Here is a 16,376-nt window from a genome sequence, read left to right on the forward strand (position 1 = left end):
GCAAACCCTTGCTTTGAATTGCACCGTCTATATTATCTATCGAGTCGTACGTGATTCTAGCTCGCTCATAAATCTCAATAAGCAGATATACACCGGCGCCCCTAAATTTATGTTGTCAGCGTACACTCAGGCGACTAGCAAGCCCTACGGTTACATTTTGCTGCATCTTAATCAGAGCACGCCCGAGGATCTACGTGTAGTCACCGACATTTTCAACAATGAAATTACAGTATATCTTCCGGTGAACAGTAGAAAAGACTATCAGTCGCCATTATGACACTGAAGAAACTACACGAACAACGGTATCTGTTTTCCGTTTTAAGCACTTCAAAACCATTGCTTAGGAAGGCTATACTCAAACATGGTGTTGACAATGATTTCATTAATCTAATATCTGAACTTTTTTTAAATTTAACTGAGGGCATTGTTCAACTGCCATAAGGTTTTAGACAACAGAAAAAGCATTATCGTTCCACTGTACGCGCCTTGGATTTTAAAAACAAGGGAAAAAAATTTAAAAGAAAACGACTCCTTCAAGCAGGTGGTAGCTTTTTCACACTTTTACTGCCGATAATTGCAGGACTTGTAAACAGTTTTCTCTAGAGAGAGAATGGCAAAACCCTATAAATTGACACCATTTGAACTTGTCCTCTCGCCCTAGGAACATTTTGAAGACAATCTAAGCAAATTTATTAACGATGAGAATATTGCCGATGATAAAAAACTGCTTTTACTTCAAGATGCATTGCGACGTGTGGACAAACATAAACCATATCGTGAGAGACCCACCGTCGCCGATCTAAACAGGAAACATCTCCTCAAGATTCTGCAGCACTGCAATCAAAGGAGAAGGAATTGAATTCAATTGTATTGAAAATTGGAAACCTATTGCCACTCACCTATCGAGAACAGAGTAAAAGAGTATTAGCATATCTCATGCTGGAAACTGACGATCAAGTTCAAGTCGAGAGCACAGGCAAACGAATAATAATTCAGGGGAATAGTTATAATCAAGTTGATTTAATTTGTGATATGGTGACGAATCGTAGAGGACTCTTATCCTTTGACGATAATCTATACACCTTTCTGTGTGTATCAAACTTCCCCAAAAGTCTTATTGGCAATAGACAAATTCTAAATAAACTAAGAGAATATAGTCCTCCAGCAACAACACCTATTAAAAAAGAAGAAGAGTAAATATTTAAAAAGACTATCAGCATCCGCAATAATTTTACACCATTTCTGGTTTATATTCAAATGTAAGTACTAAATGATTTGCCCGCCAGAGTGCACAAGGTGGGTGGTAATTACACTACATCTCTACTTTCAAAGTCGTTGAAGTTCTGAAAAGTGTTTATGAAAATATTGGTGAAGCGGGGAGTTTAAGTTCCCCCAAAACGCTTTCCAAAGCTGTCTCCGGCACCACCACATTGAAAAAAGCAAAAGAGTATCTAGAGAAAGAACCGAGTTACACACTACATCGGAATCACAGGCTTCGCAGTAAACAATATCGACAAACTAAAGCCTTTTTCCCTCTGCATATAATGCAAATGGATCTTTTAACTCTGGATGCACTTAAACGATGTTACAATGTGCCCTACAAATATATTTTGGTGGTAATCAGCGTCATTAATCGCTATGCATATGCCATTTCACTGCGGTCAAAGAGAGGTGTTGAAGTTGCTTGGGCCATTGAAAGTATTCTTGAACAGGATTCGTATAGAAAAATTCAATCGGATCGTGGCAGTGAATTTGTTAATCCCCATGTGCAAAAGGTTCTTTTGAAATATAATACAACACATTATCATAGTCAGAGTCCGATAAAGGCTGCAATGGCTTAACTATTAATAATAACTATTCTTATATTATTTTAAATATTTTGAACTTTTAAAAATAATCCGTCTTTTTTTATTTTTTTATATAAATTATTTTTTATTTATAATAAAGGACCCCATAGATCTCTGTCCAACTCTACACCAACGGATATTCACTACAATGAAAATACATTTGATGCTTTTCTAAAGCAATACTCCAAGGCTGAAAAAGAGAAAAAAAAAAAAATTCAATGTTGGTGATACTGTTCGAATTAATAGAACCACCAATATTTTTGAAAAGGGGAATTATTTATGGAGCACTGAACTGTTTAAAGTGTCCAAAATCCTAGACAACATACCCATAACATATCGACTGCGAGACACCAAAGATGATGAGATTCTCGGCGGTTTTTATGAATATGAACTGCAAAAAGTTAGAAACACTAGTGAAATTTATCAAATTGAAAAGATATTAAAGAGTCGTACACGCCATGGTAAGAAACAGTTGCTTGTTCGCTGGCTAGGATACAACTCAGGTTTTGATTCTTGGGTCAGTGCTGAAGATATTGACAATGCCCAATGATTTCTATGTGACTTTCATGTCCAATGTTTCTGATCCTCTATACAATGATCTGAATAGAACAAGTGATTTTTTGACGAAACTCTCCCCCACCATCAAATTTGAGGGACAGTATGAAGTGGCTCTTGTCGACTGTATTCTCAAAAATACTTAAGACATCCTGAGAAAAGATCGTGAATATGAAATAAAAATTAGACCCCATGATTGGCCGCCACCACCAGGTGATCAAGAACAAATTCAAAAAATCAATTGGTTGGATTATCCATATATTGAACTACCCTACGAGGAACTCACCTGTATGAATTATTTATGTCGTTGTATTAATAAAAGAATTTCCGCTCGTAAAAAAGGAGCTTTTCATTTCAACTATTCAAAGGAGGAGGGCAAGATCTACATTAGTTCACCTATTGTCAACGAAAAGGTTATCCTAAATGATAATCTAAAGGATGTTCTTGGCTTTAAGCTCAATATAATCAATGCTAAAAGTGCCGGAAACACTAATTTCATTTTCGCTGACTACCCGCCCGCCTTCTCCTCAGACACTTGTATATTTCTCTATGCATCCTTTGTTGAAATATCTCGGGTCGGTAATTCAAATGTTCCCCTCCTACGAGTTCTTGAACGAAAAACCAATCAAGAACATATTCACCACTACAATATAAAGCATCTTCAGTATATTCCCGTAAACACTTCCTATTTGGAACTCTGTCAGTTAACACTAAGAACTGAATTAGGTGATCCCATAGCAATTTCAAAAGGTTTGGCTGTGATTACATGTCATTTTCTACCCATCGTTCAACAGTAAGATGTCTAATAGAAAAGTGGTATTCACTTGTCCTGATATTGACTGCTATGTTAATACTCTTGGTCCAAGACAACAGGGCAATGGAATGAACTACTACAAGGGATGCTCGTCAATGTCTGGCTACGGTCTTGGCAGCTGGTTTGCTAAGCTGTTTCGCTCTTCACTACCACTGGCTAGAAAATATCTTGTACCGGCTGTGACAGATTTTGCATCCTCTGCACTATACGATTGGGGCTCTGGCAAGGATTTTAAAAAAAGTGCTTCGGAAAATCTTAGGTCCAGTGCACGAACCCTTGGCGAGAAACTAAAACAGAATGGTAAAGGTTTAAAAAGGTCAAGAAACAACGCATCCCTCATCAGCCTCTACTCTGGACGGAAACGAAAGACACCCCTCTTGTCAAAGAAAAGAAGGAAAAAGCCAACACGTAGTGTAAACAGAAGTCCCAGAAAGAATATTGTCAGAACGAAACTAGATTTCTTCTCCTAAAATGTCCTACCTACCGCATAAGGATTCTCAGCCTTCAATCACCGCCTCATTGAATCTATTCAATGCTGAAAATGTTGTTGTGAGTGTCAAGCATGGATACTATGAACAATTTTATCCACAACAACCCCTCTCCGATAATATCCACTTTCAAATTTATTTCAATGAAGACTACTTTATGGACATGTCTTCAACATTTATAGATTTGCAAATGAAAGTCCGGAAATCCGATAATACAATGCCAATTCGAGCCGAAGGAATATACTATGAAAATTGTATATTACACAATTTATTTCGTCAAATCAGTGTCTACATAAACGGCACACTGGTGAGCACAAGCAACAATCTCTCAAATTATAATAGCTATGTGCAATTCATGCTGATGACACCCAAGTCATACAAGGACTTGAGAGGCACCTCCAATGGATATGAATATATTACTAATACTGATAGTACAGATGCACTTAAAAATGCTACAACTAGTGAATTACATTTAGTCTGAAAAATATACCATGAAATATTTAAAATACTCCAAGGGCTGCCATCCAATGTTAAAGTGGATATAAGATTGACGCTTGCACCCTCTAATTTCATATTGAAAAAAGAACTTGCTGGTAATCCCGATGTAAGTCTCTCCCTCACCTCGGCAGTACTACATGTGCGTAAACAGCAGGTTATCAGTTCTGTTGCTTTGGCCGTGGAAAAACTGAGAGCCAATGGCAACAACATTAAACTACTTGGTCCTCAGACAATAACAATCAACGTCATATTGCCAGGGGGTCACGCACCTTCACTGATTAATCCCTTCTCACTGGCTAAATCCCGTTGAAAGTCGAGTTGGCCTTTGTAAAGAGTGGTATTGCACTTGGATCATTGACAGAATGCCCATAGCCATTCAAAATGTTTGGACTTTTATCTTTTGCATGCAAAGTAAGCATTATTCCACTCTACAATCGATACTTTGATAGATCCTATAGAAAACTGTACGAGTTGACCATGCAAACCCTAGATCATGATTCGCAACTATTTTAAAATGGTATAACCGAAGATATGTTTGCTAAAACACATGGTATCATTGTAGTGGATTTGTCGGGTACACAGGATATGAGTATAGTACGTACGGGGACTGTGCGTTTAGAGTGTACATTTGCCGACCCATTGGCTGAGAGTATTGCCCTAATCTTACTAAATCAATATGAAACCTATTGTGAAATCACTCCCAAAGTCAGTGTTCTACTAGACTTGGCGCCATGAAAACCAGACAAATAATCAATGTATTTAATATGGACTCTTACATGTCTCAGTACAAATCCTATTGTCTACCCTCGGACTTTCTTGGAAAAATTCAAAGTGTCAACAATACCTTGATTATTGTTAATAGCAGTCCGTCGACTGTGCTGACGGGTCATTGGTTGTGCATCTTTCAAACAATGAAGACGATCGAATTTTTTGTTCCTCTTGGGCTACCCTATACATTCTACACACCCCACATCAGCAACTATATTGAGAGCAGTGGGAAAACTATTATTCAAAATCGGAAGAGGGTGCAGGATCTAAGGACTAAAAGCTGTGGTTTCCATGTACTTCTATATTTTGTATTCCGATGTCGTGGCTATACCTAAAAGCAGTTTCTCCACATTTATGTAGACAATCCCCGTCTGAACGACTTTCTAGTGTAAAATATCCTCTCAGACCTATACGGTATTGATTTTAGTGCCATAAGAGTAAAGTGCTTAAAAAATGTATGTGAATTTGTTTATTAATAAAGTGTATATATATACAACAATGTCTTTAAATCTTCACTTTAGATTTCTTCATCTTCGATGTATAGGCAACTATCGTGAACCACTAATCCCGGTAAATCTTTTGTATTCACTGTATATTGATCTTGATTGACTTAAAAGTCAGGGTCACATTTTATACAGTACAATGTAACTTCACTCTTGTCATATCTCTTTGTATAGTCAATGATACTATTTGCAGTCATATTATGAAATTCAAGAGTTTCAATCTGTCTATTTGAAGCAATATCACATACAATGTTTTCAAATGGTGAATCACATTCGGTAACTGCCAAATAAAAATCACTTGGTTTATAGTCATAGTAGGTGGTGTCATCACAACGATGACGTAGAAACCAGATTGTCCTGTTACCCCAACAGTTGAATCGTAGACCAGATTCCTCTTCCCAGAATAATTTAAATCCACGACGATACTAATCTCGTGGAAATAAACTAAAATCACGTTTGGGATTATTTCCAATCATAGCGGGGTAAGTATTCTCCCACTGATGACATTTATCATTATGGCAAATGGAACATAGGTGGCCTCTATGATGAGTGTCACACACCTCCTCAAGACAAGAATTACATCCTTTAATTTGTACTGCATAGCCTCTATGTAATTTGCAAGGATTACATAATTTACACTTTTCACTATAGTAATCAATATTTTTACAATTCTCACATTGATTCAAACTGGCAAGTGTGTAAATGAAAAATGTAAATATATATAAAATTTTTTGTTTTGCGTTGTAAACTCACTCACAGATAAAACAAAACTGATCCTCTTCGATCGATAAATTCAATGAGAGGGATATGTGGGAGAGAGGAGTAACTCTGTGACGTTACCTCTTTCGAATGATGGGGGGAGCCATCTACATTGAATCCATTGGCAATGTTTTCAATAGTATATCTATAATATGATTCTGTCATGTTTCAATTAATATATAAAAAAATTGGGTATAAGCTTTTGAATCAAATTTTAAAAGCTTCATACACTAGTTCAATTGAAGAGAATCAGTCCTCATTATATTGTCAAGTGTCCCCCGACAAGAGAATATCCTGCGTTGAAGAGATAACTCGAGAAAATCATCATCTAAAATCAAATGTTTTTCCATAAACACTAGATTTGATCTAATTCTCTCTTTCTTAAATTCATTCATTTTGCAATCCTTTCACTCTGACTGCTGACTCTAGACTGATCCTGATTCGTTAGCCCTAATCAGAAAAGAAAGGGAACATTTTCGATTTAGAAACAATTTTATCTAATAATTACAACATCAACATCAATAATACAGAGCATGTACAAATAACGATACTGTTTATTGTCTTCAATATGTTTCACCAATGCACTTAAAGCACATTTAAGTCTATTCACATATGCTATATCAACTTTAGCGGCGAAACATAATTGATCCTCCATTTTAAATTTGCTCAATGATATTACATATCTTGCATATACTGCATCCCATTCCAGACAAAGCCGCGATCCTTTCGTAATTTCCACCGCAATGTTTGGTGCTCTTGTACTATTATCATCAACTCCACTATCAACTTCTAATAGTGTAAACATTCCACTCATCGCCATCACAAATATAAATCCAAATGTGTAAAGTCAAAACTGTTCTTCTTCTCACTCCTTTGAATTCTATTCACAGACTAATAAAACTATAACAAAAAAACCCGTTCCTTATATTCCCTCCGCCACTAATATGTAACCAGGCCTCTGATTGGCTGAGAAGGAGGATGTATCCGACTCGCTGATTGGCTGAGAAGGAAACACGTGATCTAACTGTTTCCGGGAAAGTCCTAACATTTGGATTGAACAACAACATCAAATACTATTTCTGGATCATCCATATAACAGACATGAAAAACATCAAATAAATCGAACAACACACATAACCACCCATGAAAACAGACATGAACTGCTGTTGACATCCATAAATGTGACAAAATTCCTGTTTTTTCATTCTCACTGAGAAAACCATAAAACAGACATGAATTGCTGTTGACATCCATAAATGTGACAATGTTCATGTTTTTCAAATTCTCACTGACAAAAACCATAAAACATCCATAATTTGATGTTGACATCCAAGAAAAACATCAAATAAATCGAACAACACACATAACCATCCATGAAAACAACCATAAATGTGACAAAATTCATGGTTTTTCAAGTGAGAAAATTCCTGTTTTTTCATTCTCACTGAGAAAACCATAAACCACGTGGTGATCGTCGCGCTGGTACCCCCTCCTCTACTTCAGTATACAATTAAAATTATCTTAAAAACATAAGCGTAAAACTAAATATTTTTTAATAACCGCAAAGTAATTGAACAGTATACAGAAATATTGGATTGATTTATCAAGCAGTATTTTGATCTCACCAGCTATAATACCACTAGTGGCTAATATATAGTCTTAAATTGTAAGAAAAATGCTTTAGTATCACCTGAAATAAAGATAAAATAAGACATAATATGAACTCTGGAAATTTGATTATTTCTCTCTATACAAGAGTGAATTTCAAGCTATGATACAAATTCTAAATCTAGTCTATAGTCCTAATTCTATCAAGATGGCCTTACTTCGAACTTGTGTACAAATTAATCATGACATGTTCTTTTATGAACCAAAACGAGAGCCAGTCATGAAACTGAGCCATTGTGCCGAAGCGATACCAAATAAACTTAAAAAAATAAAGAAAACCCTAAAATGGATTGTTGCTTTATCTTAAAAGGGATTGATCCTTAAAGGGATTGATAATATTTTGATTCTATAAAAATTGTCCTTAATTGGTTTGCTTTTACTGTACCAAAACTCCTATATTATTTTGTGTTTTCAGTAAAGCGCTGGTTTTGCATAAACATAAAAGCATAGGGAAGCATAATTAGTTGGTTTATTTGTACTAGTTATATTAATATGCATTAAACAGGCTGTGGAGTAGTTATTTTTGTCTGTTTGAGGTTTAAACATCGCTCTTTACTTCCCACGGGAAAACATTGTTTTTTTAAATTAATCTTTATACGATCTTGATCAAAAGTTAATGTAGCAAAAACTCTGCCATGATTTTTTTATTTATACGGAATAATGTATGTTCGTTTTAAGTTTTAGTGTCACTTCTTAGTTTCAGATGAAAACTTGTTTTTAATATAATTACTAATTATCACTGATCTAGGGGAGATAAGCGGGCTCTGAAAAATACTGCAAACAACCTTGACAGCTAAGAAAAACCTTTAATCTATAACATAAAGTTCATTATTCATACTTCACAATACACAGAATTTTTTTCAGGAACGTTTTTTTTCCGATGAGCAAAAGGCTGTTTCTACTCGGCTGACTTCGCCTGAAAAAGCCATAATGAAGACAGGGCCTTCTAAATCACCTACTGACTAGCAGAAACTAGAAGACTACTGTAACAAAAGAAAGCTGTTTAAGGGCTCATTTAAAAGCTTATATTTATACTTGATCTCTTTTTACAAATTTGACTTGATAGCACATTCCCACGAAGTGCACTTTCGGTTGTTTCTCCAACTTTTTAAAATGAAACAAGTGCCTTTTGCATTGAAAAGGCAATATTATATTCCAATATTATATGTTTGTAGGTAGTAGAAGGAGATGATTTTTTTTTTGTCAAATTGATCTCAAATCATAACATCCAAAAACAAAATAAGATACAAATTAGGTCTTGGGAGGAGGTTTAGTTGCCCTCCAGTCTTTACAGTCTCTTAAAAAGGACACTGGAACAAAAAAAAAAAACAACACATAGAAACGCATCCGTGATCAGTCTTCTGGCAAAAACATAAATTCCACGTTTGTGCAGATAGGAGATCATAACCCCCACAATAACATTTTCTGATACGCTGAATCTAAAGGTCTAATTTATATTAAGATTTTTTGACTTTTTGGGTGGTGTTTCTCCCTTTTTCGAAAATTAGGCTCCCTCTTTTCAAAATCCCCTAATCCATCAAAATCGCTGTTTCTTCTGAGGCTTGGAACCTATGGTGGGTAGATATTAAACGTAATGAAATTTATGTATTTGCAATCTGCATAAAAACCCTATTCTTATCAATTGTTATCAAAATTCCATTTTTGAGTTTCGGTTACAATTGAGCTGAGTCGCTCCTTAATTACAGTTTAACACTATGAACTGTTTGATAAAACTTATTGGGCTAACGTCTTATTTTTTAATTAATACTGTAGCAAACCGGAGTTTTTGAAGCATGATGCATTATTACTTCATGTTTTAGTTACTTCAATCAAATATTTGAATTATAGCAGAAAAAGGGGAATGCTAATTGGATTTTGAGCATAAAAGATCATTTTTGTACATAAATTTCTGTGTGTTCATTTTGCAGACAAGAAAGCTCAAATTATTTCAAACTAAAAATATATTTCGTTATTTTTATAATTATCTTTTTATGCTCAAAATTCAATTAGCATTCCCCTTTTTCTGCTATAATTCAAATATTTGAATTGAACTTATACTGAACATATTACTTTCAATGGTCCTATAGTCAAATTTAAAATGATATTCAAAAAACTTCAAACTGCTGTTGAAGTTCAAATCGTGTTGATTGATATAGCCTATTTACGGTGAAAATTACTATTTTTTTTACTGAAAAGTACATAATTCTTAATAATTTCAATAGTTTGTTGGAATTCAATAAGCAAGTTACAATTCCAACAGAGGAATTGGATTTTTTTTGTGACTTGTTTGAATTAAATAAGCAAGTCACGATTCCAACAAAAAAATTGGATTTTTTTTACTGGTTTTAATTCGAGCAAAACATTTTGTTGGAAATAAAATTTTTTTGTTACAGTGCAGCTTTTCCACTTGAGACATAACACCAAAAGTGCCGTTTTTAGTGCCATTTGAACTTGATGATGGTGGAATTTATATGAAAGACGTATATATGTACAATATCTTTTATATGAGCTATAAAAGATCTACCAATGATGTTCTGGTAGCCTGCTAGTGCCACCCTTTGAGAAATAGCACAAAAAGTCATATTTTAGTGCCATATGGCACTTGCAGATGACAGAATTAAAAAAAAACACGTAGATATTAGAAATAGCTTTTGAATGAGTCATTAAGAATCTCTTTATGTTGTTCTGGCAGCCCTCTAGACCTGTTGAAAAAAAAAAAAACACCGAAAAAAACAAGGGAGACAGATCAGCGCTACCAATACAAAAATCTGATGCTCCTAGTTGTTCAGGGAGGGGGACCGTAACTTCCCTGTTCAAGCTTTTAACCATTTTGAGTCCAACGGTACACTTTTCATTTCCATCTGACGCCATTTTCGAGAGGTGTGGCTTTTTTTTCGAAATCAGCACAAATTCCTTTTCGCAATAAACTTTTACTTTTAAGACGAACCGAAATAATAATTAACATTCCTGAGTGAGTGTCAGATGGGAATTTTTTTCACAATGCAGTTTTTTTCAAAACGCGTTTTTTAGATTTCGTTTGCTTTGGGCTGTGGTTTGTTCTTCAATTTGTTGCAGCTATTGCTTCAGCCATGATGCCTCGCCTGGACAGGCTTTAAAAAATGAGCATAGAAAATGACTGAAAAAAAAACAACAGCGAATGCCAATGTTCCTAATACGATACATGCGATACTAATACACACAATACTTCTACGCGCGATATCGATACGCCCGATACCTCATAAAGCCCTTCCCCAGGGACCATGGAGGGCCATATTATCGTCAAAACCATATATATTGGACCTTATAACTATGTGAAACAAAATGGCTATCTCAAAATTTTATAAGACTAGCTGGGGGGGAGGGAGCCTGTAGGGAGGGGGGGTTATTTGCCCTCCAATCTTTTTGATCACTTAAAAAGGGCACTTACAAATTTAATTCCCTTTCGAATGAGGTATTACACGCCTCTCTATGATGCTCTGGCCACCCCCTAGCCCTTCTAGAGAAAAAAAGGGGGGGGGGAATGATCAGTGCTACCCATGCAAAAAAGTCATTTTCCTTGGTGTTCAAGGTGGGGGACTGTAATTATCCTAAAATTGGGTGTCTGACCATGTTGATTCCAATGGTGCACTTTTTATTTCGATCCGACGCCATTTTCAAGGGATTTCAGGCTCTTTTTTGAAATCACCATACATTTCCTTTTGCAATAAACTTTTACTTCTAAGATTAACCGAAACAATAGTTACCATTTCTGATTCAGTGATTATTTTAATTTTTATCCTATTTTGTTTTATTCCATTGGCATTAACGAAACTTCACTTCTCGCGTGGTTTCTGGATTCTAGACAAGTACCAAGCCAAGTATAAAAACAAGAATATTGACTTAGAATTCAAAATTAAATACGTAGCCTCACAACAGCAAATTAATCTATAATGCTTTTCATAGTCTTACAGGAGCTATGATATCTTGAACTTTTATTATACAATTAAAAGTATCTTAAAAACTTAGGCATAAAAATAATAAGTTCAAAGTCATTAAACAGCATAAAAAACAATGGATTGATTTATGCAGGTAACATCTTGGTCTCACCTAGTATTACTCGAAAGAAAAAACATATCAACCGTAATATGCACTCTGGAAATCCAGTTATTTCTCTCTATAAAACGGAGAATTTCAAGTTGTGATACTGGGGTACTGGAGGAGGAAGTTGCAGGAGGTGTTCTTGCAAACCTCCAGTTAAGGGTTAAGGGAACTTGATGATGGTGGAATTTATATGGAAGACGTAGATATGTGCAATATCTTTTGTATGAGCTATAAAAGATCTACCAACGATTTTCTGGTAGCCTGATAGTGCCACCCTTTGAGAAATAGCACAAAAAGTGTCATTTTAGTGCCATATAGCGCTTGCAGATGGCACAATTTATAAAAAGCACGTAGATATGAGAAATAGCTTTTGAATGAGCCATTAAAAATTTCTTTATGATGTTCTGGTACCCTGCTAGACCTGTTAAAAAAAAACAAGAAAAAAAAAAAAAAAAAAAAAAAAAAAAAAAAAAAAAAAAAAGCGGGAGACAGATCAGTGCTACCGATGCAAAAAAGTGATTTTCCTTGTCGTTCAGGGAGGGGGACTGTAACTTCCCTGTACAAGGTTTCGACCATGTTGATTCCAATGGTACACTTTTCATTTTGATCTGACGCCATTTTCGAGGGGTTTGAGGCTTTTTTTTTCGAAATCAACATAAATTTCTTTTCGCAAAGAACTTTTACTTTTAATACGAACCGAAATAATAGTTAACGTTCCTGAGTCAGTGTCAGATGAGAATTTTGTTTCACTAGGCAGTTTTTTTCAAAACATGTTTTTTAAATTTTGGTTACTATGGGCGGTGATTTGCTCTTTACTAGGTTGCAGCTGCCGCTGTAACCATAATACCTTGCCGGAACATGCTTTAAAAACTGAGCCTAGAAAATGACAAAAAAAAACCCACAGCGGATACCGATATTCCTGATACGATACATGCGATACTAAAACGCACGATACCGATAGACGGGATATCGATACACCCGATACCACATACAGCCGAGCCCCAGGGACTATGGAAGGCCATATCATCATCAAAACCATATATATTGGACCTTTGAACTATGTCAAACAAAATGGCTATCTCAAAATTTTTATAGGACTAGTGTGGGGAGGGGGCCTGTGGGTAGGGGGGGGGCTATTTGCCATCCAATCTTTTTGGTCACTCAAAACGGGCACATACAAATTTAATTCCCTTTCGAATGAGCTATTACACGTCTTTCTATGATGCTCTGGACACCCCCTAGTCCTTCTAGAAAAAAAAACAAAAAACAGGGAGACAGATCAGTGCTACCCATGCAAAAAAGTCATTTTCCTTGGTGTTCAAGGTGGGGGACGGTAATCATCCAACAGAAGGTTTTCGACCATGCTGATTCCAATGGGGCACTTTATATTTCGATTTGATGCCATTTTCAAGGGATTTCAGGCTATTTTTCGAAATCACCACAAATTTCTTTTCACAATAAACTTTTACTTCTAAGATTAATCGAAACAATAGTTACCATTCCTGGTTCAGTGTCAGATAGCAATTTTTTCTCACGAAACAGTTTTTTTGAAAACACGTTTTTCAACTTTTGATTACTATGGGCTGTGGTTCGCTCTTTACTAGGTTGCAGCTGCCGCTGCAACCATGGTTTGGAAACCGGACAAGTAGCGGGACAATGTTTAAATTTGAGGGGTCAGGACACCTAGCTATCTTTGGGTCCAGTCTGTCTAAGTTTTTAGCCGATGAGTATTTTGAACAGAAAAACCTTTTCCTTATTTCGTTGCTCAGTTCAATCATTTATTCCAAAACACACTGTTTTGAAGACAATTGCAGCTGATAACGAAATTTTATTGTTGATAAATGTAACCTATACATGACCGCCAGAGTCTACTTCTTTCATGTCTCAAAAGTGTTTTGGGTTCCTGAGCTGTTTCAAAGGTAATCCTGTCGTCTCCACGTAGCTTGGCTTCGTAAAATAGTTGATAATCGCTTTATACAGCTCAATTATACAGCACACAATTCTTACTTCGTAATATGCACAAAAATTCTACTTAATTTTTTTCACAGCAATTCGAATATGCTCTCCCCTCTCCCTAATGTGCATATTACTACCTTAGTTCAAATATTACTATCGACGTTAGTTTTACCCTAGGATGAATGGATGATAGACCATCTATCATCAAGTTATAAGGTCATCATGTCAACTAGTAATGGTAATGGACAATCAGTAAATGAGCCAGGGAAAAGTGAAGAAGGTGACACAAATGTTTTTGAATGCAACATATGCCTTGAATTGCCAAAAGATCCTGTTGTTAGCAAGTGTGGTCACCTCTTCTGCTGGCCATGTCTTCACCGTTGGTTAGAAACAAATCGAAACCGACAAACTTGTCCAGTTTGCCAGTCTGGCCTTAGTGAAAAGCATGTTCTTCCCATTTATGGAAGGCATTCAGATCCTGATTCACATGCCAAGAATGTGCCTCCGCGCCCTCAAGCCCAGAGATTTGAACCAGAGACAAGGAATACTGGTTTTCCAAATGTGGTAGATGGATCTTTTAGCGTTTCATTTGGTCTTGGAACATTCCCTTTTGGATTTTTGACAACCGCGTCGTACGGCGCAAACCGTCAAGGCCCCCCTCCCGATGAAGATAGATTCATGCCAAATGTAGCCTTCTATGTGACTGTTTTGTTTCTGCTGTGGATCATATTTTCTTAAAGCTATAGGATGCTTGTGATAACCTTTTTAATTCAACCTTGTTTCAAAATTTGTACAAATCCTGGTTAAATCGTTATGGAAATTGTAGCATTTCCCGAAACTTCAAAAGCGTAACTTGTTAGTGGCGCCTCAATATTATTAGACATTATTAGACATTAAAGTAAAATGAATCCTTTTTATGCAATTCTGAAAAAAGGTAACTTTCACCGCTTTCAAAATTTTAGAAACTACATTTGTTTGATATTATGAAGTGAGAACTGTTTCTTAACATGTTTTCTTCTCAATAGCCATAATTTTAGGCTTATAATAACAATATATATATATATATATATATATATATATATATATATATATATATATATATATATATATATATATATATATATATATATATATATATATATATATATATATATATATATATATATATATATATATATATATATATATATATATATATATATATATATATATATATATACATATGTATATACTATACTATATATATATATATATATATATATATATATATATATGTATATTACTATACTATATACTATCTTTAGATTGAGCAATAATTCTGTATGTATGTATGTTCTGGAAAACGGCACCATATTCGTTCGGGAAAGTTGGTATCTTAAGATATTCTCGCAAAAAAAACGATCTAGACAGGTCTGAGAAAATCGTTAAGAGCCTTATTTTTATTTTTGCAAATGACGTCATGTACTTTGTTAGTACATCCTATAAGCATTTACATAATAGCATTTACTATAAGCATTTACATATATGGAATATGGAATCATATAAGCATTTTTTTATATGATGTCAAGCATAGCATAAATAAGACTGTTGAGTTTGCAACGCAACAGTTATTTATATAATATAATGTCTGTTGGAAGGCCCAAAAAACCAAAATTTGCAGTTGTAGTCAGAGGCAAGGCTATAGCGTTGCCTATAGTAAATGCCATACGGCTCCAATGTTCTATTATATTATTATTTATTATTTATTTTTTTCCCAGAGGCACTTCATATGGAAGGGGTCGTCGTAAAAACTTCAAAGGAGACACATTCGATTGGAAATCGAGGGTTCTAGTGCCCTTCGTAAGGGTCAAAAGGGTTTGGAATGCAACGAATACCCCTTCCACTTCCACCATTTCCCCAAAAAAGTCCAATACAAATTTTGAGATAGCCATTTTGTTCTACGTAGTTTGTTATTTTTTTTTAATTTCTGATCGTTTTTTAAATAATGCTGGGAAATCCGGCGCCCCCTTCATAGAAATGTCCCTTCTCCCAAGGAAACATCCTACATGGAAAGATAATCCCCCATAACCCCCTCCTCTGAACCCCCCCCCACCAGAAAAAAATCCCTCCTAAAACGTCTGTATACTTCCCGTTAACCAATAATATATGTAAACAATGGCCAAAGTTCATAACTTGCAGACCTTCCCGCGAGAACTGTGGGAGATTATGTCATCTTCAAATACATATTTATTAGATTTTCGACTATGCTGCACAAAATGGCTATCTCAAAATTTTGATTGGGTGACTTCAGGAATAAATGAGCGTGGGAGGGGGCCAAGTTGCCCTCCCATTTTCTTGGTCACTTAAAAAGGGCACTAGAACTTTCAATTTCCGTTCAGATAAGCCCTCTCACGATATTTTAGGACTACTGAATCAATATGCTCACCCCTGGGGAAATAAA

The 16,376-nt window shown here is 35.4% G+C and overlaps 1 pseudogene; it reads left to right on the forward strand.

The window, feature by feature from the left end:
• Positions 1-14,155: 14,155 nt before the first annotated feature.
• On the forward strand, positions 14,156-14,725 carry LOC148951054 (E3 ubiquitin-protein ligase RNF185 pseudogene; annotated as a pseudogene).
• Positions 14,726-16,376: the final 1,651 nt, after the last annotated feature.

The sequence above is a fragment of the Artemia sp. Qi Xiang Cuo genome, chromosome 6 (assembly GCF_049724085.1).
Source record: "Artemia sp. Qi Xiang Cuo chromosome 6, ASM4972408v1, whole genome shotgun sequence".
NCBI classification, from domain to species: Eukaryota; Metazoa; Arthropoda; class Branchiopoda; order Anostraca; family Artemiidae; genus Artemia; species Artemia sp. Qi Xiang Cuo.